This window comes from Marmota marmota, unplaced genomic scaffold (genome assembly GCF_001458135.2).
Source record: "Marmota marmota marmota unplaced genomic scaffold, marMar, whole genome shotgun sequence".
In the NCBI taxonomy this organism is placed as follows: domain Eukaryota; kingdom Metazoa; phylum Chordata; class Mammalia; order Rodentia; family Sciuridae; genus Marmota; species Marmota marmota.
Genome location: NW_026006144.1, coordinates 219,150 through 243,270, shown reverse-complemented (window position 1 = coordinate 243,270; position 24,121 = coordinate 219,150).

The following is a 24,121-nucleotide window of genomic DNA, read 5'->3' as shown; positions in this document are numbered from 1 at the left end:
ACATTGGATATTTTATTTCTTTGATTATGAACATTCAATATAAAGTTTGAAACAGTCAAACAAGGGTTGATGATTAAATTAATTATGCTAATTTTGCAGGGCCATACTCAAACCAATTGATACATTTCATATATTTGAGGTTGATAAAGTTGATACATCTCAAGTACAAAAACAAAAGAGAATTTCATCCTAGGGAAACTTTGCTAAAAGTGTCTATGTAAGGTTATGGGTTTTTTCATTGCCTTAATGGATACTTTAGGTTATATAGGCTATATACATCTCTGTTTGAGGTCAGTCCTCCATGCTTAATATACATATCTTCAGTAACTTATTGTAAAATCTGTGACAAAATATATCAGTTGTCCTTGGTACTGAAATATATATTTAAAAGTTGTATAATATGCTAAAGGTTCTATTGAATAATTGTGAAAATCAGTACATATTTATTTTACAAAAATGCAATGTCTTTATGAATTTCATAAATACTGATATTACTTTACTAGTTTAGCAAAGAAATGCAGAGTTGTATAAAATTTCAGTCATTGCCATAGAATATTTGAACATGAACTGTATTGTTTTAAAACTTTATCAAAGAGTTTTGCCATTTTCAAGTTGTTGGAGTTATCTATTAATGATAACCAGTATAAACACTCCAAAAATTTTAGGGGTCAAGCTAGCTATTTCATAACAACTCATTGAAGGAACTAACCTGCTCCGTAAGTCAGCATTAATCCTTTCCAAGGACATATCCCCAGTGACCCAACCTTCCACTAAGCCCCATGTCTTAAGGGTTCCACTATTTCCTAATGCTACTACACTGAGAACCACACCTCCAACACATGAAGTTTACAGAGAACAACCACAGCTCATCCATAGCATGTCCTATAACTAGACATTGCTCTAAAAGCAAAAATTTCATAAGAAAGTTCTGCTTAAAATGTCTAAAGTGGGATCATTCTTTTCATTTTATTTTGATTGGTAAAATTACACTTTAATTTAGTTACAACCCAATAACATGACTTTTTGTTTCTGAATCTTCAAAGGGCAAATGTCTGTAGTTACCATATGAAACTAAGCTTATTGCATTCATAATAAAATAATTTTCTACAATAATATAAGAGAATGTTGCTACTAAGGTGAATTTTTAATAAGCCATGCAAAACAGATGTGACTCCAAATCTAGGGGAAAAATATGTGGTCATTTTATTTTACTGCATCTGGAAATGTGGGTTAGAGTGATAGGATTATCTTGGGCCAGATTAGACCTGCTCAGATAGACATTATTTTAGAATGTTAAGAATTCAGCTGTCTACATAAATAGAATACTACATCTATACTTGAAAAGTAATCATTTCTGCTGCCGTAAGGCAGTTTATGTGTGTGTTGGGACAGGGGATTGTTGATTTTGGTTTTGCTTTTTTTTTTTTTTAAGTATTATTTCCTTGGGTAAATTAACATTGTTAAAATATTTTTTGTTGTCTGGTAGCATTTTACATTTTCCAGACATAATTTGTTTTTTTTTTCTTTTAGTAACACTGATGAGAGGCAATATCTTCATCATCCCCATGAAATTGTTTTGTCTACTCTAGGACTATTCATGTTTATTGAGAGGTGTTTTTAAATCGTCTCCTCCCAGAAAGGATCCCAGAGGCTTATAAAGAAAACCAATTGAAGAAAACCGAGCAACTCATAAGAGGGTTAATATGATCATTTTCTGGTAGGCAGTGTTAGGTAAACAAGGGAATTCACAAGGCAACGCAAAAGTTTCCTTAGGAAAATATTCACTTATTTTTTAAATAAAATTCTGAATATAGAATTTACAAAACCAACCACCATGAGAAATTGTGATGGTTTTGTATTTGCCCATGTAGTGAACTGATTTCATTACTTTGAAAAACTTTATTTTATTGATTCCATGATTCTGGTTGGACTTTTGATCATAGAACCACTTTTCTTTAAACTCCAGAAGTATTGGCTTGTGACCAATACTAAATTGAATAGACACCCCCCAAGAGTTTGACTTCTGAGCAGAGACCCAGCATGGAGGAAATCTCAGTCTAAGAGGTCGACTGGCATTGACTTTGAAAGGAACTCTCAAGCATCTCACGTGAGATCTCAGAGGTCCTTTAGGGGTCCTGTCTCTCACAATGCCTGGTTATTCCGTTTCACAATAGACACTACATTCATTCTTTTATTAAAGGCTTATGGTTTATGCTTGAAAATCAATAACTCTAAATGACTTAGAGACCATTTAGAACACTGCATGAGAAAAGATATGAAATGAAAAATGTTATCAGTTTCAACATTTTTGGCAAAGAAGTCTGCACAAGTTTAGTGGTCTCTTTTAATAATGGACAAGCGATAGATCACTGGCATATTCCCTAGAATAGTTTTCCTAAATCTCATTTATATCATATTTCATAGAAAAGAAAAAAAAATTTAGACCTACTATATGATACATGTAGAAACCTTTGAACTATATCAATATAAAATTATTCATTGTAGATACTAGTGAATCAATACAAATAAATGAACATATTATTTGGTATTCAAACATTTCTTTGTGGGAAAATGTTACATATATTTTTAAGTAACTTCCTGTTTTTGGTCGTTTAGATCGATTATAAATTTCAGCTATTATGAAAAATTCTGTAAATTCATTTTAATGTTTTAAAAATATTTGTGTGACTATACAGCATAAACTTCTACAGTTTATAATTATTTAAAAAAATGTTTTGTAGTTGTAGATAGATGGAATGTCTTTATTTTATTTGTTTATTTCTATGTGGTGCTGAGGATCGAACCCAGTGTCTGATGCATGCTAGGCAAGCACTCTTCCACTAAGCCCCAGCCCTACAGTTTATATTTCTGAGTCTGAAAAAAATATACATTTGACATTGTGACTGATATTGTTACATTTCTTTCCAAAATCATTAACAGTAAATATGGAATATGCAATGTGTGGCATATAAAAAGTATTTTTTGATCCCTTGAACAAAGTAATCTAAAATTACATGGCCTTGATACAAACAAGCAGGATGAGAATTTGTTGAAAATTCCAAATTTTGTCATTAATTTATAACTCAAAATTAATTATAAATTTTACATGCATTTTATTTGTCTCTATTGTTAACTTGATTATATGTAGGTACATATTCTTTTTCTAATGTCAAAACATTTTAGTTACTTTTCTTCACTAATATACAATTACAAAATTATTTTGATAACTTTTTTAAAAAAATGATAATTGTTCTAATTAGTTATACATGACCGTAGAATGCATTTGGCACATTGTACACAAATGGAACACAACTTCTCATTCCTCTGGCCAAAGTGCAGAGTCACACCAGTAGTACAGTCATAAAATCCCTTCTGCACAATCCAAAATTCCTTCATTCTTCTCTACCCCCTACTCCCTGCCACCACCACTATGGATCAGCATCCGCTTAAAAGAGAAAACATTTGGCCTTTGTTTTTTGAGGATTGGCTTATTTCACTTAGAATGATATATTCTAGTTCCATCCATTTACCTGCAAATTGCCATAATTTCATTCTTCTTTAAGTCTGAGTAATATTCCATTATGTATATTTACCACATTTCCTTTATTCATTCATCTGTTTAAGTCCATCTAAATTGATTCCATATTTTAGCTGTTGTGAATTGATCTGCTATATACATTGATGTGGCTGTGTCACTATAGTATGCTGATTTTACATCTTTGGTGTATAAACCAAGAGTTGGCTAGCTGGGTTAAACAGTGGTTTCATTCCAAGTTTTCTGAGGAATCTCCATACTGCTTTCTGTATTGGTTGCACAAATTTGCATTCTCACTAGCAATGAATGAGTGCACCTGTTTCCCCACATCCTGATGTTGAGAGCCANCTGCAGTAAAACAGGCTTTAGATGCCAGGCCAAGAACATGCTACAATTGTGAACAAACAGGACATTTTAAAAGGAATTGCCCCATTGGAGGAGGGTTTAACAAAACTAGGTATCAAAGGAGTAGAATACCAGGTATTTGCCCACGATGCCGTAGAGGGAGACATTGGGCTAATGAATGCCGTTCTCAAACCACCATAGAGGGTACTCCATTATCAAAAAACGAACAAGGACCAGGTGTTTATCCACGATATCGTGGAGAAAGGCATTGGGCTCCATTGCCATCCTCACCAATACTTATTATTCCTTGTCTTCTTTTTTTAATTTATTTTTTATTTTTTTACCTTTTATTGTTTTAATTAGTTACACATGACAGTACAATGATCTTGACATATCATACATTTGAATCAGATGGGATATAATTTATCATTTTTCTGAGTGTATAGGTTGTAGAATCACATTGGTCATGCAGTCACGTATATACCCACGGCAATAATAATGCCTATTTTATTCTTCTGCCCTTCTTTCCCTCTTCCCCTTCCCTTCCCTCCCCTCCCATCACTTCTCTCTACCCAATCTGATGTGACACACTTCTTTTTTTTTCCTTTTTCCTCACATCATCATACATGTATTCTGTAAACGATGAGGGTCTCCTTCCATCTTCCATGCAATTCCCCTTCTCCCTCCCTTTCCCTCCCACCTCTCTTCCCTATTTAGTGATAATCTTCTCATGCTCTTCCTCCCTACCCCATTTTGAGTCACCTATATCAGAGAAGACATTTGTCATTTGTATTTTAGGGATTGGCTAACTTCACTTAGCATAATCTGCTCTAATGGATCCATTTCCCTGCAAATGCCATGATCTTGTTATTTTTTAGTGCTGAGTAATATTCCATTGTGTATATACCTTGTCTTCTTAATAATTGCCATTCTGACTGCCATGAGATGACATCTGAGAATAGTTTTGCTTTGCATTTCTCTAATTGCTAGAAATGATGAACATTTTTTCATGTTTGATGATCAATTGTATTTTTTTCTTTTGTGAAGTGTCTGTTCAGTTCCTTAGCCCATTTATTGATTGGGTTATTTGTTTTGTTAGGTGTTGAGTTTTTTTTAATTCTTTTTATATCCTAGAGGTTATATTTCCCAACCTCTTTTCTATTTTCATCCTCCCAATTATTATTAATTATAATTTGTTATTTTACTATTAACATGTATAATTTTAACTTTTATCATTGTAAATAAAATTAAAATTCCCTTGGAATTATCAACTCTGACAAAGTAATTTTCCACATCATTTCTAAACATCAAGAAATTGGCATATTTTACTTTCTCTCACTTTATACTTTCACATTTAATTTTACCTTGTCTCTTATTTATTGGGCTAAAGCATATAAAACTGGTAATTTTGTAGATAAAAAACATTTTGCATCAGCATGGTTCAACATAGATTCTGTAGCCCAAAATTCTCACAGCTATTTTGCAATTTGTTTTTTATTTAGACACAATACAAACATGAAGCCTTTTTATTGTAGAGTCTCCAATATCCACTGTTAACCTTCTTTTATATTTTGGAACTGGAATGTCTACCAAAAGCTTATGAAATAAAGACATGGTCCCCCAGACAGCAATGTCCAGAGGAGAGGCTTTTAAGAAATGATTGGATCATGGGGATTCCAATCTCATCCATGAATTAATCCATTTGATGCATTAATACTTTGGATTTTTGGAAGGAGGGACCTAGTTGGAGGACATAGGTCATTAAGGACATGCCCTATAACTGTATATCTTGTCCCTTGCCCCTTCCTTTTTCCCTTCCCCCTTTATGGCTACCATGAGCAGTGAAGATTTCTTCCTCTGCTCCATTTTACCATAATGTTTATGCCTTACAGTGAGTTGACCACAGAATGAAATTCTTGAAACCATCAGCAAAAAATAGTTCCTCTGTAATTTGTTATTGTCAATCATTTCAGTCAAAGCAACAAAAAAGCTGACTAGCAAATCGTTCCTGCAGAAGGCTTATGTGTGAAATTTTCCAAAATGAATATATTATTAAAAAATCATTATGCTCATCATACCATCTTAAGAATCTGTAGATATATAATATATACTCTTACATAATCATATATGTATGTATTTGGTTATATTTATAATTATTAAAATATAATTAACACACCACAAAATTTCAGAGGTTTTTAGTATAGTGACAAGGCTACTCCAGCATTACAATTTGTCATAGAATATTTTATCACTCACCAAAGAAACTTCAGAATTTTTAGCAGTTAATTCCCATCCCTACTATTCATTAGCAACCACTAATTTATTTTCTGACTTCTGTAGATTTGTTTCATCAGGATGTTTTATATGAATAGAATCATATGTTTAAGTGGCCTTTTGTGTTGGGTTTCCCTTACTTAGAAAGTGTTTTCAATGTTCACTGATATTGTAGTATATGTTACTTCTTTATTCTATTTTATGATAATAAAAATAACTGTTTATCCAGTCATGCATCAGTGGGCATTTGGATTGCTTTTATCTTTTGTCTGTTGTGAAAAATATTCCTATGAACATTTGTGTAGAGTTTTTGATTGGACATATATTTTTCTCTCTGAGTGGTATATCCAGGAGTGAAATGTTAAGTTAAATAGTAATTCTATTTTTAACATTTTGAGAAATTTTATACATTTTCCCACAGTATCTATGCTACTTTATATTCCCACTAGCAATGGAGTTTCAATTCCACCACATCTTCAGCAACATAATATTTTTTTATTTTTCAATTATTATAGCCATTCTACTGGGTATAATGGGGTAACCATGGTGACTTTGACTTGATTTTCCATTCATGATGTTTTTGAACACCCTGTATGCCTTGCCTTCTATTTCTATATCTTCTTTAGAACAATAATTATTAAAACACTTTTCTATCAGTAATTGGGATGTCTTTTCATTTTGAGGTATATAAGTTCTTCATATATTCTGAATGACGCCCATTATTTACATAACCCTAAATGTTTTCTCCCATTCTATGTTATATTTGTTTTCTTAGTTTAGTATCCTTTGATGCACATAAAGTGTAATGAGGTCAGGTTTATCAATTTTTTCCTTTGGTTTCTTAATTTTTCACAAATATTTATACATATAATTTTTTGAAAGTTTTATAGTTTTATTTCTTATATTAGCTATTTGGCCAATTTTCAGTTAATTTTTATAAATAAGATGGAAGTCCAAGTTGAATCTTTCACCTGTGATAACCCAGTTGTCCCAGCACTTTTGTTGAAAAGAGGATTCATTTCTCCATTAAATTTTCTTAGCATATTTATTAAAATTCACCTGGCGATAAAAGTGAGGGTTTATTTTCAGATTCTGAATTCTACCCCATTAAGCTATATTCCTATTTGTATGCCAATACCAGAGTTTTCTTTTTATTAATGCAGCTTTATATTGGAATTTGAAATTGGAAAGTATAAACCCTCCAAATTTATTTTTTTTCTGGATTTTTTTTTATTGGTGGTTCTGGACCTCTTACATATCGATGAATATTAGGGTCAGGTTGTATATTTTTATTTAAAAAAGGCAACTAGAATTTTTATTAGACTATATTAAATATATACATCACTTTGTGGATTATTGCTATTTTAACGATATTAAGACTTCCTATTCATTAAGATGGACTTTTCCCCAATGATTTAGTTATTCTTTAATGGAAATAACAATTTTTAGTTCCAAGTGTGCAATCATTTCACTTTCACTTTATCAACTTCATGTTCAAGCTTTTTCCTACCTTATTTAAATCTTTTTATATTACTATAAATTTAATTATTTTCTAATTGATATTTAGATTTTTCATTGTTAGTGCATAGAAATATAACTGATTTTTAAAAATTAGTTGTAGATTGACACAATACCTTTATTTAATTTATTTTTTTATGTGGTGTTAAGGATCAAACCCAGTGCCTCACACATGCTAGGCAAGCGCTCTACCACTGAGTCACACCCCTGCCCCCAACTGATTTTTTTGATAGAGAGATGATCTTTTATTTTTTTTCAGACTTGTTTTAAATTTGTGGGCTCAAGTTATTCTCCTCCTTCAGCCTTTCACCTAGCTGAGACTACCAGTGTGCACCAGCAACCGTAAACTAAAATACAACTGATTTTGGTATATCAATCTTATATACTGCAACCTCTCTGAACATATTATATTTACTAGCATTTTGAGAATTCTTTAGAGATTTCTCTATAGAAAATCAGGTCATCTCCAAATAATGATAACTTTAATTCTTATTTTCTAGTCTTGATTACATTTATTTATTTTTCTTATCTATAACTTTGTCTACAGCTTCCTATACAATGCTGAATAAAGGTGACAAGACCAGATGTTCTCATCTTCCCTGATCTGAGGAGAAAATTTTAAGTCTCTTACCATTTAGGATGGTGTTATTCATTAATTTTTGTAGCTGCATTTTATCATATTGAGAAACTATCCTTTTCTATATAGTTTATGTAATTTTTAATGATTAAAGAATGTTGAATTTTATCAAATGTATTTTTCTTTATATACTAAAATTGTCACATGTTTTTCTCCACCATCATTATTCTATTAATATGGAATATTTGTTGAGTCCAGCATGTTTCATCAATCTTATATTCCTGAGATGATACTCAATTGGTTGTGGTGTAGAATCCTTTAAATATGTTACTGAAGTAGTTTTCTAGTATTTTTTTAAGATTATCCATGTCAATATTCACAGAGGAAATTGACATATAGTTTTTCTGTATAAATTTGATTTAGCTGTACTATCAGGTTAATACTGAACTCTTAAAATGAGGTAAAAATGTCCTCTCCCTCTGTTTCTTGTATTTGAGAGTGTATTGGTGTCAATTCTTAAAATAAGTGATAGAATTGGCCAATGAAATCATGTGAGCCTGAGTTTCTTGTTGTTTTTTAATTTGTTTTATTACTAACTTAATCTCTTTAGTAGTTATTCATCTATTCAGATTTTCTTTCTTTTCTCTTAAATTTTTATTGAGTATATTTTTAGAGATATTTGTTCATTGTTATCTAATTTGTTTGAATATAATTATTCAAAGTATTCCCTTATAATCCATTTTTATTTCTATAAATTCTGTAATAATGTATCTTTAATTTCTTGTTTTACTAATATGAATCTTCTGTGTTTTTTTTTTGGTCAGCATTACTAAAGGTTTGTCAAATTTGTATTTATTTTAAAAGTACTAACTTTTGTTTGTTGATTTTTTTCCTCTCTATATTTTCTATTTCATATTTCTACTCTAATCATTATTACTTACATTCTGCTTGCTTCATATTTAGTTTGCAGTTATTTTTATAGTTTCTTAAGGTAGAAAATTAGGTTCTTTTTGTTCACTGTAGTTATTCACACTTATAAATTTGTGTCTGAGCCCTCATTTTATTTTATGTAATAAGTATTGATACAATATTTTTATTTCAAATGGGTTTTAGTTTTAAACTTCTCAAAATATTTGCAAATTCCTTGTGATTTACTCTTTAAACCCAGTGTCCCTTCGAAATGTGTTTTTTTAATTATCCCATAATCAAAATTTTCCTAAATTTCCCTCTGTTATTGATTGCTAATTTTATTTAATTTGATTGAAGCACATACTTTGAGTTCAGTCTTTTCAAATTTATTGATGCACGTCTTAAGAACTAATAGATGATCTACTCTAAAAATATATCTAATAAGTACTTGAGAAGACTGCAGCATTTGTTCAGTCAGTGGACTCTTGGTTTCAGTTGGTTTATAGTTTTGTTCAAGTCTTCTGTTTCTTTGATATCATCTGTGTAGTTGTTCTATTCACTATTGCATGTACAATGTTGAAATGTCCAGATATTGTTGTTGAAAGGGCTGTTTTTGCCTTGAATTCTGTTAGTTGATATAATTGGTGGTTGTATACCTGAGCTTTCATTTATTTTTAATTCTTTAAAAAAATTGATACTCAGACTATATAATTGGAATGAGCTTCCCCCACATTTGCTGATTCCTTTTTTCTGTCTTCACAGAACAACAACAAAAAAGATGATCTCATGTATTAAATTTTTCATTTCAGTTTTTTATTTTTTAAGTATTAATTTATTTTGCCCCTTAGCCCCTTATTAAAACTTCAAACTCTTTTTTGGTATAATCTATAGGTTGAGAGATTCTCTCATGCTATGAAGGTAATTTATTTATAGATGCCTTTGGATCTTATATATATTTTAAATAAATGATTTAAAGCTTGTGTTTAGTAAGTTCAATATCTGGGCTTCCTTCATTCCTTTAAATTTCAATCAAATGGTTTCCCCCATTGTTTGGCCATAATTTCTATTTGATTTCATATATTTTATGAAATGTTTTAATGAAAAGCATTTATTTCAAATAATATAATATGTAACTCTGAAAATCATATACTCTCCTATTTCAGAGTTTGCTTTTGCTACTTGTTTCAGTTGTTTTAGCATGGTTGTTGAAGTTTCTGAACTAAATTTTAAAGTCTGTTTCTTTTTTATTGTGTGCTCAATAAAGGATCTACTTGGTTACCTTACTGGTCATATAATTACTGCCCAGAGATATCCTTAATTGTCCAGAATGAATAAGTCTTCTAGTCTTTGATTAGGAACTCTACATGAGTTGTTGGTGCATACTTCCAATACTCAATCAGGCATTTTAACCTCTGACTTATTTTTCACTTCCTGCTCGCATGGACCGTTGTTATGTCAGAGATTGTTATGTAAGACTCTAGGACCTTCTCCCACCTTTCTTAAACATGAACAGACCTCTGGGAATACATATTGTTTCCTACCATTGCTTCAGGAATATGTCAGTTTTCAAAGTCTCCAAGGGGTTTTCATTCTTCAATTTTTCCTTTTAAGATTCTTGGTTAACCTGTTTTTGCCCCATTCCTATTAGTCATCTTAGGAAGTCATGATATTAAGATTTTAACCATATACCATTTCAAATTAAATAAAAGCAAACCCTTTGTGTAAGGTCCTCAGGAAACTATCAGAAACGATAAAGCAATGAATATTCTTCAAAAATTAATTGTGGAAATTTGCTCCTTCCAATGCTAGGAACATGATCTGTTATATTTTCAAAGCAGTGGGGTAGTAGATGAAATCAAGGAAAATTTCCATGACAAGACTTGCTGTTGCTACTGAGATCAATCACTTCATTACTGAACCCTTTGGTTATCTAGGGTTTTGAAAAATTTGATCTTGACAATTTGGGGTAATTTTGTTCCTTTACGGAATGTCATCTTTACTCCACCATTTTCATATTGTCACTCAAACATTAATTTGCATTGGTAATTTGCACATATTTCTATATTCTAGAACTGCATGTTTCTGTGACAAAATCTAAAGGAAGTCTGCCTTCTATATGCTTGTAAGATGATGTGGGGGAGAACATGTAAAAAAAATATTTATCTTCAAACCCAAATATGCCTAGTTTATGTCCCAGTGCGGGTTGTTCTATAATGCTTTTTTTATAATCCTTAAAAATTAATTTACCTTCTTGTTATATTTTCCAGTATAGAAGAAACTTGAGTGAAAATATCTGAATTGCTAAATATTTTAAAAAGTGATTTATCTGATATTTGTTCTCCTTTATTGAGGCAGCATTTCTGCATATTTTATCACACATTTTTTCCAAGTATTCATATTTAAAATTAGAAATTTTGTCAAGGTACAGTGTATCTGGTAAATCATTCATTAATATATTCCAGAGATATATATGATGTTATATTACTTACTAGGTTCCACTAGTCATTCTTGTTAGTAGTGGATAATGAACAATCATTACAAATATCTCTACCCTAATACAGCTTACGTTTTACAAAATAAGAAAAGAACATATCAAAAAAAATATAGTTCTATTTCCTGAAACACAGACCTGAGAATAGACTATTAGCGCAGAATAAACTTTAGGCACTATCATTAGATTACTGAAAAAATAGTTGTGAGTCCACTACAATAATCTAGTTGAGAAATCTTGGTGATTTGATCTGGAATGATGTCACTGAGGTGGTAAGATTTTATTTCATGTAACCCAAGGCATTTTTCCTTCCCTTGAAACTTGAAAACTTTCTCTCTTCCTGGAGAAACAAACACGGTTGGTTTTATCCATCTTTCATTTAAAAATATTTTAGGAAAGATATGTGTTTGGGACTGCTTATGATTGTAGACACCAAATTCTATAAGCCCCACATTATTTTGTCTAACTGAGCTCACCTTATACTATTAAAAAAAAAAAACTTTTTATGTCAGACACTGGCTTTCCTATTCTCCATCATAGTGAGCGAACAGACACAATTGTCAATCTAGATTCACGGTCTGAAGAGAAGTGATGATTTCTGTTAAACATCTTACTCCATAAATCTAAAATTCATGAAGAAAATAAATTCCCTTTGTTCTTCAGCTAGATGCAAAATACCAGAATAGAAAGGAAGCCTTGAAGTCAGGCTAATATGCTGAAGTCTCATCTCTAAAGATACCTTTGATGGTTCGAACCAGTCTAGAACTCTCTACCTCAGGACTTCCATTAGATGTAACAGTATAATCCTGGTGAGAAATCTTACTAAATATATCCTCCTTAATGGTAAGTAAAAAAGGTTAACTTATTTGTTACTGGTGGAAAGGGTGCCTAGATTTCCTTATGTAAGGTCAATTTATATATACTTCACTCCTAATTATAAGAAAAGATGTATGTTAACATTCAACCATTTATGAGTTAACCATCAGGGCTTTGTCTCTCTTTCTCCAATGGTTGTTTTTGCCTCTGTGAAAGCTAGTTTATATAGAAATGTAAAGTCCATGTATGTGTCTATTGTTTGTCTCTGTGCCTCCACCAGTGAAATTGTTAGTAAGAAGAAGAATTTATCCAAAAATGCTTTTTAAAAAATCTCATGAGAATAACCTATCTTAAATACTATCTCCATTTTCTCATTTATTTTTATTATAAATTAGATAGATTTCTGATTTCATCAGGAAAGTACAGAGAATTAGAAAGAACACAATTCCATGTATATGTACAAATATGGCAAAATGAGTCTCAGTATCACATAAAATTATAATGCACTAACAAAAACACTTTAAATATAGAAAGAACATCATCCCTACAGTTATGACAACAAAACAACTAAGTGAAATTTAAGTCAAAAGCTTTCTTGAGAACTGAGATTGTGGCTTGTAGACCCTTGCCTAGTATGTGTAAGGCAGTGGATTCAATGCTCAATACCACATATAAATATATGAATAAAATAAAGGTGTATAAACATCTAAATTTTTTTAAAAAAAGCTTTTCTTGATCTGATTTGAAAACTGAAATTGCAGAGAAAATAGCTATCCTCCAATATTGAAAGAAAGAGAGAAAAGATTATTTTTTCTTCTTAAAGGAGAAAAAGGACCAAAGTTTGGGCTTATCTGGTATGTTAGCACATTAAATATCCAAACCATGATGCCTGGTAAAGATGATCTAGTAAGCTCTCATACAAACTAGTAAGAAGATGAAGCTGGAAATGTTTTTAAATTTTCTAAAAACAGAATGTTGGTTCATGTGATAATGTTTTTAACTTTTCTAAAAGATAATTGAGTAATAAAACCAAGAATTATAAAGAATGTATTAGGTGTGTATAACACAAAATGCCTGAAGCAAAGGCACAGTATGAGAGAGTATATATAATTTTGAAACTATATTATTGTGCAGTACTTGAAGTAATATTATATGGAAGTGATATCAATTTTTTTTAAATAAGGAAACCAATAAATCTACAAGTGAAAAAAATGGAATCATTAAAAAACTGCTAAATTAAAGTTAGAGAAGGCAAGAAAAGAAAAAGAAAGCAGAAAGCAATGGGAACAAGTAGAAAATAGCTAACAACATGTTAGAATTTATCCAAACATACAATAACTCTTTTAAATGTGAATGATTTAAATCTACAAGTTAAAAGAGAATATATATTAATAATGAAATAATGACTCAACTATATATTGATAAATAAAGGTACACCATGCAATTGTCAACCAAGAAAAAACTAAATTAACTATATTATTTTCAAACAAAATGAACTTCAGAACAAGAAAGTTTTTCAGACTTTTTTTGTCTTTTGATAGTAAAGGGGGTAAATCTTTTTAAAAATGCTTAAGAATCTTAAATATGTATACAACTAACAATAGAACTTCAAAATACGAAGGGAATGAAACAGAAGGAAGAATAGAAAAATCTAGAATTATTCCTAGAGCCATTTTTATGTCTCTTAATAACTGTCACCAGGCAGAAAACAAAGAAGAAAATAGATGACCAAAAAAGCACTGTCAACCAACTAGATCTGAGAGCGATAGAGTACTCCACCCAAGAACAGAATAATACTCCTTTTTATCAAATGCACATGAAACATTCCTCAGAACAGACTGCATCCTGAAATATAAAACCATCCTTAGCAAATATAAAGAACAGAAACTGTTCAAAGTATGTTCTTGGACCATGAATGTGAAACTAGAAGTCAATAATAGAAAGGCACCTAGAAAACTTCCAAGTATTTAGAATTTTTAAAAATGTATACGCATATTTTATGACCAATGAGTCAACAAAAAACGATCAAGAACACTACTTTGGATTAAGTGCCTTCTCTTTCAAGCTTTCATCACAGATTTAGAGAATGATGAGAAACAGCAGTGGTGAGATGCTAATGGGTTAAGTTAGACATTTATGCCAGAGGAGCCATCAGCCTCCTCTTTAGAACCTGAGTCCACCTTCCCTGGTCGCTTCTTACACAAAATAATATGTGGGCAGCAATTAGTGGGATTTTTAGATTCAACATTCACCTTCCTTCCCCTCTAACACTAAGTGGAGCACACTTGATGTAGATAGAATTCAGGAAGGTACTGGATTCCAAATGGGCTTTCGTTTTTCATTCCTATTTATATGTAACAATATGTGTTTGTTTTGTGCTCCTGTCATTTTCCCCCTGTTTTTATTTACTTTTGGTAGGATTTGAAGGATGGCAGCTCTGTCATGTGGTGTATCTCTATACCTTTACTCAGATTTTTTTCCTTATGGTTTGTGTTTCTTTGTTTTAAATAGTGCCACCTTTTGTTTACCATGAAAGGCTTAACATTCAACAATTTCTTTTTGGTATTTTGGAACGATATTTTCAGTTTTCTAACTTGATTAATGACTTTTGGGGCCAAAACTTGAAGATGAGGCATCAATATCAAAGGCAAATTGGCTGAGAAAAGATTTTGATATGAAATGAACAGTCATGTTCAGAGTTGCAAGTGATTTCTAAGTCCTTTATGTAATTCTATCACTCTAATCACAAAAAAAAAAATTACTAAGACATGTTTTACAGTGCCTGCCCTGTACAGCCAGAAGATGGATTTTTAAAAGCACTATGATAGAAGTGACATTTGATATTAAGAGCAATTTCTTAATTTAGTCCCTTATATTTTCAGTTTATCACATTTCATCTTATTTCTTTGAAATCTTTTAAATAATGTTTTATCTTGCAAGGAAACTTTGAAGATGTAGCTTTTGATATTTCTTTTAGAGGATATTTTTTCTTGTATAAAACAACTGTTGACTTAGAATACCTTAATACTGTTCTTACTACTTTATATCACTATTTTTCCTAAAATCATTCATTATCCCATGATAACTAATATTAAAAAAAGTAAACAGTCATTTTAATTAGTTAACAGATGCACGGAATAATTTCCCATTATGCTGTTTCTTTTAGTTTCTATTGTAATCTCATCTGAGTCTCTGAATATTTTTTTTACCTTATTTTCCTATTTCTTCAGGCAAATATAAAATTATTGAGCATCAAATTACAGTGCGAAACTTTCAGTGTATTTAGCACTTCAAATGCACGTAGTAGTTTTTTATACTTTTATTAGTACATTATAGTTATTTATAATAGTTGGGTTCATTTTGACATAATCATACATGTATGGAATTTAATTTGTTCCCATTTAGTTGCCAGTATCTCTTCTTTCCCATTTCTCCTCTTCCCTTTATTCCTCTTCCTCTATTCTACTTGTCTTCCATTTATGTATGTATTTATGCATTGTTTATAACTGGTGTTTTACAAATAGGCATAAAGTTTGAATTCATAGTGGCATATGTATACTTGCACATAGAATAACTTTATCAAATTCATTTTACATTTCCTCTTCTTTCCCAACTTTCTTCCCTTGGGCTTAGTCTCCTTCCTCTCCACTGATCTATACCCCCTGCTTTATTTTTCTTACTTTGATCAAGCTTCTTTGTATGGGAGAAAACATTTGACCCTTGATTTTCTGAGTCTGATTTATCTCACTTAGCATGATGTTCTCCAGTCTTTATGGTTAAAACTTCCTTGTATATTTATGCCACATTTTTTTCTTTTTTAATGACAGAGTCTTGCTAATTTGCTAAGGTTATTATTTAATTGCTGAAGCTGGTCTCCAGTCTGTGATCTTCCTACATCAACCTCCCAGCCACTGGAATTATAGGTATGTGCCTCTGCAGCCAGCAATATGACATTCTCTTAATCCATTCATCAATACAAGGGAATTTGGGCTGGTTTTATAGCCTGGCTATTGTGAACTGCAATGCTATGAACATTGTTATGTCTGTATCAATATAGTATATTGATTTTAGTTCTTTAGAATAAATACCAAACAGTTGGGATAGCTGGGTTATATGGTGGTTCCATTACTAGTTTTTTTGAGGAATCTCTATACTGCTTTCCAGAGTGGTTATAATAATTTGCAGTCCTACCAACAATGTATGAATGTACCTTTTCCCCCATATACTGGCCAACATTTATTATTTTTTACTCTTTTTAAAATTAGTTCATTTTAGTTACACATAATTTCAGGGTTTGTTTTGACATAATTATACAAGTATGGAAAATAATTTTTTTCTAATTCAGTCTACTGTTCTTCCCTTTTTTTTCTTTTCTCTTGTCCTCAAGTTCCCTTCCCTCTATACTATTGATCTTTCTTCTATTTACAGTTTTAAAAAAATTGTACCTTGTGGACTCACATCCATGAGGTGAGATTTACTGTGATACACAGGAAACTTTGGTCTGATTATTTCTATGAATATTTGTATTTGGAGAAACCAAAATAGAAAGAAAAGGGAGAAGCATAGAAAAACGCTTTCAATTAAATAATAGCTGAAAACTTCTTCAATCTTGGGAAAGATATGGACATCCAGGCACAAAACACCCATGGGATGTCAAATAATCTAGTCAGAAACTATCTTTACTAGGGCATATTATAATCAAACTGTCAAAGTGTGAGACAGACAATTCTAGAAATGACAAGAGAAAAACACCAACTCACATTGTAGGGAACAGCGAACAAGGCAGATTTCTCAGCAGAAACCTTATAATCAGAACGAAAGAAAATGAGAAGACATATTTCAGATTCTGAAAGAAAATAGCTGTCAATCAAGTATACTATACCCAATTTGGTTTTGGTAAGTTATATGTGTCCAGAAATGTTTTCTTTTTTTCTATGTGTTCCAATTTTTGGAAGATGGTTATTCATAACCCTCTCTAAATATTCTTCATATTATTAGTGGAAAAAAGGAAAAATTTTAAATGTCTTGAATCAAATGGGAATGGATACACAGTATATTCTAATTTACAGTAACATAAAAGTGGTACTAAGAAGAAAATTTATAGTAATAAGTACCTACATTAATAAATAGTAATATATCAAATGAAAACCTAATTATTTCTATCAAAGACCTATAAAATTAAGAAGAAACTAAACCCAAAATTATTAATCATAAAAAAATGATCAAAGCAGAAATAAATGAAATACACACTAAAAATAAATATGAAAAATCAATTCTGCTTATATTCTGTTGAAATTCATGAAACTTGCATATAAACATTATTTTAAATCCTTCATCAGGTATTTTATGAATGCTACTTTCTTTGGGATCTATTCACAGAATTACTGAAATATTGTGTCCTTCTGAAAGCACATTGTTACCTTGCTTTTTCTTTATTCTCATGAACCTACATGGAAATTTCTCCACATAGTGATTAATTATTTCTAAGATTTTTAAAAGGTGGCTTTTGGGGTAAATGGTTTTTATCTAAAGATGTCTTGGAGTAACAATTTGGTAGACAATTTTGGGTTTGGGCACCACAGTGTAGTCTCCTACCTTCTTTGGCTGTAATTATTGCCTTTGGATATGGTGCAGGATATAGCAGGGTTGAAGAGGCAGAGGTCTATCTCTAGCAGCCAAGGCAGATGTGGTATACACAGTGTAAGTGGGAGATTCACATTGTGGCCATTAGAATAGTGGCAATGCTGGCACTGGGAGCACAATGGAGCTCTCTCCAGGCTCTGCTGCTGTAACCTCTGCTGCATCAGTGGAAGACCTGTAGCACCTGTCCTCAGTCTGTACTGGCACAGACTCACACACAGTGTGAGAGGAGCAGTGGCAGGGAAACATGGTGCAAATTCACAGTGCCTGCTCTTAGTGTTGGTAGTGATTCAAATGCATATATATCCTCCCTCTAGGAGAGTTAGCTGCAGGAATTATGTCACTGGCTCTCAGGTGACCCTTTTGCAGCAATCATTCTCAGCCTTGGTGGTGGTGTGGACCCACATACAGATGCTCACCTAGGAGGAGAGTGACGAAAATTTGCATGGGTATGCATTCTCAGTCCTGGGTGTAACACAAATCCTAATGAGCCTTGCTCTAGGTCAAAGGACAAGCACTCTGGCCCCTGAGTCCCTCTATCCAGTTGTGTGCTGAATCATCAGTCTCCTGTAATGGAGAGAACTGTGTAGGCTTTGTGCTGGGGTCACAGTGGCTCTGCCATATTAAGATGGATGTGTGAATTTGCAGCACCCTGTGCTAGTGTCATAGAATATCTGTGGACTCCTGGGGTATGTAGATAATGTGAGTTCCTTCTCCAAAGGAAAGTTCTTGTGTGGATCTAGATTGTTCTTGGGTCAAAAGCCTGCAATTACTGTAGTTAAGATTGCTGGTATCTGCACTGGTGGAGTTTGCTAGGTCTTTCCCACTAAACCTTGGCCTGCAAAGGGGAATACTGCTCATCTGAGGAGCTGGGTTCTAGTTGCTAGGGCATGTTGCTCCTCTCTTTGTTACACCATTACTAATCTCCAACTCCTACAAGGTTCCAGTATTTACTTCCCTTGTTGAATTCCAGCATTAACCCTCAGTTATGCCAAGGGTTTGAGTCACCTCAAAATACAGCTACCACCTGTTGCTTTGGTTCTTTGTTAAGAAGCAATTTCTGGACACCTCTGTTCAGCCATTTTTGATGCTCCTTCCTCTCATTACACATTATTTTTAAGTAATGAGGAAACAGGTTTTAATGAAAAAGATAGGCCAAATAACTTATCTTTGGAAAATCCACCACAAATTTACACATTTTTACTGAGGACCTAAAATTAATAAAATTTCTTTCCCCAAATTAGGCCTTCTAATTTGGGGGGATGTTGACATTGATTTCTATATTCTATATGCTCATAAATATTTTCAACATGTGTATTAATAGCTGCTGTTTTTAACAAGTTTGGCCATTTTCAGTTCAACACAAACCCCTTTTTTTCTGTACACATTAAATTTCTCACTACTGTAGTAGAACAGGGAATTCAGTCTTCTGATTCTAAGGAAAATACAAAATCTAAATGAGTCCTATTTTATCTATTAACAATACATTCAAAGAAAGTATAGCGATAAGATACAAAAAGTATAAAGAAAATAATGCAAATTCAGTTAATATTGAATTGTGTGTCACATAGGAAAATAAAATAAATACCACCTAACTTTTTTTGTACTCTGGAAAGGGTAATTTAATTTTTCAGGTAGTTGAATGTAAATAGTTTAGTAATAATTATTTCACTGAGATTTGCCTCCTTTCATATAAAATTGCATAAAAATGTATTTTTGAATAGATTAGTCATCTTTTTAGCTTGCTTTATCTATCTATATATCTATATATCTATATATATATATATATATATATATTGTATATTGTTTTGTTTTAGTTTTGGTTTTGTTTGGGGAATTTAATGTCATTTTTGTTGATTGTTTGTGTTTTCAATCCTGAAAGTAAGAGCTTTGCATATTTGCAGCAGTCAGGAATACAGCACTCAATTTCATTGAGTCCTAGAGACTGGTTCATTTTCTTTTCCAAATGTAAGATTGTAAAATATCAATGAACTACTTATAAATCTTTAAAGTTTCTGTTAAATGCTAGTTGTAACAACAGTGAATATCGTTTCTTCATAACCAAAACAATCCTCTACATTTATTTTTAGTTTGACTTGACTCCTTTGTCTACTATATATTTCAAAACCTTAGTATATTACATATTTGTTCCACATACCAAGATTTTATTTCCACCACATAGATTCTTAGGTACAATAAATATTTTAAGATACATCCCTGGTAAAATGATTCCAAAATATGTTGCTTATGTTTTTATAAAGCAAAAATAATACAAAGTCAATGAAGTGTTCAGCCATAAGATTTTATAAATTATATTATTTCCATTTTTTTTATTGGTTGTTCAAAACATTATAAAGCTATTGACATATCATATTTCATACATTAGATTCAAGTTGGTTATGAACTCCCAGTTTTACCCCAAATACAGATTGCAGAATCACATCACCTGAAGACCTTAAAAGAGCGTACTACAGGGATACTGCTACATCGATGTTCATAGCAGCACAATCCACAATTGCTAGACTGTGGAACCAACCCAGATGCCCTTCAATAGATGAATGGATAAAAAAAATGTGGCATTTATACACCATGGAGTATTACGCAGTATTATTTCCATTTTTGAAATTCTGTTTAGTTCATCTTTGTAGGAACTGGGTTGATGTGCTGTTCCTCTACAGAGACTTAAAATACCTTATGAATGCAATTTCCTTTGAAATTTCTTTGTCCTTCCTTATTTTCTTTCATTTTGTTAAATATCATTCACCTACTTTGTAACATTCACTAGACAAAACACTTAATTCAAAGGTCAATGTGTTACAAAACATCTGCTTCCTACTAGCTACTAGCTAACTAACATATACCACAAAACTTCTCTTGTTCTACTAAATTGCCATAAAGGTCTCCTGAAACTTAAAGGGACATTTCCCATACTCAGGCACAATTTTTCCTGCTATAATGACATGTGTGGACTTTTGCTTGTCTTAGGTCATAGCCAGCATTTGAAATTGCCATGCATTCAATAGGAGTTCTTAACCATGGGAATTTATGAATTATGCTGCATTTATTAAATATTGAAACTGAGATCACTATGTGTACTGTCACCATGGGACTGTTAAAGGTCTAAAGAAACCTAAAATTTGAACCCAAATCGAGACCCATTTCAAAGTTATTTGCTTGACGAGAAAATAGCTGTAATAATAGTCAGTGCTATCAAATGCAGTTAGAGAATTTTAAAGTAGTAATTGTAAAACCTGAAAAAGTAGTGTCTCTCTACAACATTTTGTTCAGTTATCATTTTACATTAACATGGCTAATTAAATGAAAAAATATCTTCTGGTGTCTAAAATATTTTATGGTGCAATAACTTATATTTTTATTAAAAGAAGTTAGTGGCAATTCTATAGTTTTAGTTTGACACATTTTTATTTCTAATTTTTCGTTCTTTACAGAATGAGATATGGGAGTTAGAAGCATCCATAGAAATGAGAATTATAATTACTACAAAAGAATTTTGTGCATATGAGAAAGGAGCATATTTTGCTTTGAGACAATTTTTTTTATTGGAGCTTTATGGTTATTCAGAGTAGTTGGGTTCATTCTGACTAACTCATACATGCATGGAAATGGATTTCAGCTCATGATCCCCCTTTTCCCCCTTGTCATGCTTCTCCTTCCTCTGCTATACTAGACTTATTTTCCCTTGTCTATTGAGACAATTTAAATTTTAAAAGAGTAATACCAATATCTAATATGGATCCTGCTATTTCTCATTTCACTTTTGCTGGTTATGTACAGAGTAGAATAAAAATCATGATATTCACCAAAACATATTTTTTAAAAAATGTTCATTTTTAGTGTATCTATTTTGTCAAGATAAAGAGTAGCAATTAATTACAATTTTGGAGTGACCCAAATTTTAAATGAGGTATCCCAATGCATAAATTGTGATTATCATTTTCTCAGGGAGAAAGTAAGAAATGTAGTAAGTATGCAACAAATAAAGTACAAATCTTATTCAGGAAAGAAAATAAATAAATGCTTAATCAAGTAAAATATACGATATACCAAACACTACACAGAAGATAAGGAAGCAAGAAACTCAGACACCTTATTTTGGGAAGAGGAAAGATCATACAACAGCAGAAATTCCAAGATTCAAACTCCATATTTAAGTGGGCATATAGGAGAAGATTAACAACAACAACAACAACAACAACAAACCCAGAGATTGAACAGAAAAGCATAAAAGCAGTAATTAATAGTTGAGAGTTTGCTTTTCCTTGAGTGACAGTTCAAGTCCATAAGTAAGAACGTTGGCAAAATAGCTGTACCTGACAAGTAAAATAAATAAGCAAACAAAATTAAATTTATTTAACTCATTTGAGTAAAGCATAACACATTCCTGGGGAAACCTTGATTCTCAGTTAAGAGTGAGTGTAAGGCAATTTTAACAAGATTTTGATTTGTGTTGAAATTAAAAAAAAAAGATTTAAGGAAGCGAGTTATAGAACAGTCAAAAAGTGGGAATAATCTAGTGAGTAAGTTTTGTAAAGATTTTCCCTAGCTCCTTGGAGGATTAAAATGAAACACGAATTACCATTGATACTACAGCATTCACTCAGTTTGATGAGATGATGATAAAAATATGTAATCTTTTTTGTTTGGGGTGTGGTCTTACTCCTTTGGCTTATTTACATCTATGCATTGCTTATGTTCATTTAGGAAAAATACAGCCTATAATGTGCCTGTTGGGCCACTTTTTACTTTCTTAGTAACTTACCATATACAGTCCAAAGAACAATGCTTTGAATCCAGCCTTATTGCCATTTAACAAATTGTTTAAAAAGAAAAAAAAAACTGTTATTGTATTATGTTCAGTCAGCAGGTCTCAAGAAGCGAATTAAATACTTATTCACCAAACTCCAATGTATTTCCCCTGTTAATAAAATATGAAAACATATTATTCCTATTTGAATTACTAATTGTTGTAGAATACAATGATATATTTAATAGAATTCTAGTTATATTTATCAAGCTATAAAGTTTTATAGTTTTCTTTTTGAGACATTCTACCTGTGTTCATGAGCATTTCAAACTGGCCATAGTCAGTTGTATGAGGTTGAAAACCTATTCTACCTTAATGTGCAGTGTAAATACATCTGTAGGGTCCCTCTCAGAATCTTAGAAGGAGAATCTGCAAAATAGGTGTCCTAAAATTTCAGCTGCAGTAGCTTCACTGTGAATGTCTTTGATGATGCCACTCAGAATAGCTTTGGTGACATGCTTGTTGAAGGGTTAGGAAAGAAGAAAGAGTGGGTGACATGTTCAATGATACCCAGAAATTCCTCTGATCTCCTTCTGTCTTGACCCATTGTTTTTTGAATAAGGATTAGAGACATGATCCATTTTCATTGGGGATGATAGGCAAGGAAAGATTTCTCATTCCCTAGGAATGTTCCTAAAGCATCTTAATGAGCATTCTGTAATAATAAGATTCACGCATCTCACAAAGAGGTAAGATACAAGGTACACTGGCTGCAAAAACCAAGAAGTAAAGCACTTTAGCAAGCACTTTCTTATTTTGGTTTCAAAACGAAAGAGTTAACAGTACATCTACTACTGTTGGAAACATGGGCTTCTAAAAACTATTGCAAAAAAATGTTCCTGAAACCTATGCAGTGAACAATTTGGAAATCAAAGACTAACCGATTAGTAATCAAGGACTTACTACATGGTTACAGTATTTAATTTGATGAAATTGGGGGGTAATATCTACATGCAAATGGAAAAATAAATGTGTTAAATGTGAAGAAATCAGCATAAGGTCTTAGATTACCTTACCTTTTATTTGTAGACTTCTGTTCATTGATTCTTAAAGTCCCACAGACAGAAAACAAACTAGAATATCATACTGCATTCTAAAATATTCTGCCACCTGAAATTCACAATTCAGTTGATTTCACATATACCTAATACAGCATTATTTTTTTTCTTTTTTTCTTTTTAAGGATATAGC